This window comes from Anolis sagrei, chromosome 1 (assembly GCF_037176765.1).
Source record: "Anolis sagrei isolate rAnoSag1 chromosome 1, rAnoSag1.mat, whole genome shotgun sequence".
NCBI lineage: Eukaryota > Metazoa > Chordata > Lepidosauria > Squamata > Dactyloidae > Anolis > Anolis sagrei.
This window is the reverse complement of record NC_090021.1, coordinates 259,827,845-259,830,096: the sequence shown is the minus strand read 5'-3', so window position 1 is coordinate 259,830,096 and position 2,252 is coordinate 259,827,845. Positions and strand designations below refer to the sequence as shown.

The 2,252-nt window shown below is 36.2% G+C and overlaps 1 non-coding gene across 1 annotated transcript; it reads left to right on the top strand.

Moving 5' to 3' along the window:
• The first annotated feature begins 1,886 nt into the window (after positions 1-1,886).
• On the top strand, positions 1,887-1,994 carry LOC132762249 (U6 spliceosomal RNA). The gene has a single exon (XR_009630136.2). It is a non-coding gene; the product is annotated as a U6 spliceosomal RNA (small nuclear RNA).
• The last annotated feature ends 258 nt before the right edge of the window (positions 1,995-2,252 follow it).

Here is a 2,252-nt window from a genome sequence, read left to right as displayed (position 1 = left end):
AATCCTGGACTGCTGAAAATTTCGCAGTTTTGTTCTTATTCTGCACAAAATTTGCATTTTTCTTCACAGGAAACAACATGTTTTGGGTGTAGAAATGCTTTGATGTGGCACATCATAAGAAAGACAGAAAATGTTGACCTGCCTTTACCTTGCTTCCATCATCCTCAACTTGCAGCATGTCTCCATCAAAATTCTCTAATAAATATGACAGAAAAATACATATTTTTTTAAAAGGATGAATATAAGAGAAAGGGAAGCAGAGGATTATCAGTGGTCAGTTCTTAAAAGCATGAGTTTTAATCTTTTTATATGTAACAATGGATTCTCCAGATAGATGAAATAGGTTCGGAGATTGTTGAAGGTTGTGGTATTTGTTGCTGCAGTTCTCAGAGATTCTTAAAATCCCAAGAAGTGCTAAACAACAAAAAGAAACAATGTACAACAGAACAGAATATTAAAACTTACACACCTTCTTCCTATTTTCTGGCAATTTCCAACACTAGGTATAACATTTATTTTCATTCTTCAGTAGATTCTGACACAGATTAAAACCAAACAGTATCTTTCTCCTTTGCTTGCTTTCTTTTAAATTTTTTTATAGAATCATTAGTATTATTTTGCCTCAATAACAAGATATTTTTTTTCCTTTATAATATTTTAACATTAAAATTTCCTTAAAAAATCACATGTCTTCATTTGTCAAGTCTGGGAGTCCACAATATATGCCCATGGACCGAATCTGTCCTCCAAGACCTAAACTTCAGACTGCTATGGCCGCCATTCGTGCCCTGTTGTAGCCACCATCTTTGTCTTGCTCCTTATTAACTCACTCTTCTGTTCTTTCCCTTCCTCCCTCTATCTTCCTTCAAAACAGAGGAAATACTCTCCACCCCCACTTGCTTCTTAAGTTTCCTTTCTTTCTTTTCCTTTCTCTATTTCCCTCTAACATGGAGGGAATCATCCCCATACCCCTGTTGCTTCTTAACTTTCATTTCCTCCCCTTTTCTCTCATCTTCTTTCTTCTATTTCCCCCCAAAATGGAAGGAATTTTTCCATCTCATTTTTTTCTCCATCCAAAATGGGGAGAAAGAAAGAAAAAAGAAAAAATGAGAAAGAAAATGAGGCAGGAAAAAAGAGAGGGAAGGAGGGAAGAAGAAAAGGAAGAAGGCATGGAACAGAGAGAGAAGGAAGGGAGGGAAGGGAGAAAGAAAGGTATGTAGGAAAAAGAGAAGGAAGGAATTTATTATGTGTGGCATAGTGGTTTGAACAAACTGTGGCTCTAAAACTCCTGGGTGACTTTAGCTAAGTCTTACACTCTCAGCCTTATATGAAGTCAAAGGCAAATTTCCTTAGAATAAATATTGACAAGAAAACTCTGTGATAGAATTGCCTTCGGATTGCCTTAAGTCTGAAACAAATTGAATGCACACAACAACAACAAACTATAGTCTGACCTCCCAAAAGTCTGAGGGACCATGAACTGACCCTCTATTTAAAAGTTTGAGGATCCCATTACTTTTGCAAAAGTTTGAAACAGAGAACCAATAGCAATCACTGATACCCAGTCATTTCAAAATATTCATTGGGTTGATCTTCTCCATCTCTCATGCTTGTACTTACAGATAGCAAGCAAAGGTTTTAAACTTTAAAAGTCAACTTTTGAGAATGAAGGGATTTGCCTCCCTGGCAAGCTATACTGATAGGTTACTATGTACTGCCATCCTGTGGCATAAAAAGTCAAAGGAAGAATGTCTAAGCAAAACTTCTATATGGAATATTGCTCTCGGATTTTTCCATTTGAGTATCTATGGGAAGAAATAGGAAGAAATATGACAAAAACTGAAAAATAGTACAGTCATTGTGACATATCAAGGTTGAGGTATATGGTGCTCACTTCGGCAGCACATATACTAAAATTGGAACGCTACAGAGAAGATTAGCAAGGTTGAGGTATATGTATTTTTCAGCTGGCATTTGGAAATGAATCAGTTTTTCTGACAAAGATCTTTTGTTTGTATATATAAATGTGGTTTGATGGACAAAAATGCAGCAAACAAAGTTTCCATTGATTTCAGCATTTCTGTAATGGAAGAAGCCTGGAACTGGCAATATGCCTAAATCAGAGATAATAATGTGTCAATTTAATGCGGTGCTAGACTGCACTTCAACACATTTAATTCACAATGCTATGACTTGAGAGTGACTGGGGAATCTTCCTTGTGCAGGCCACATATATCTGCAAATAATACATT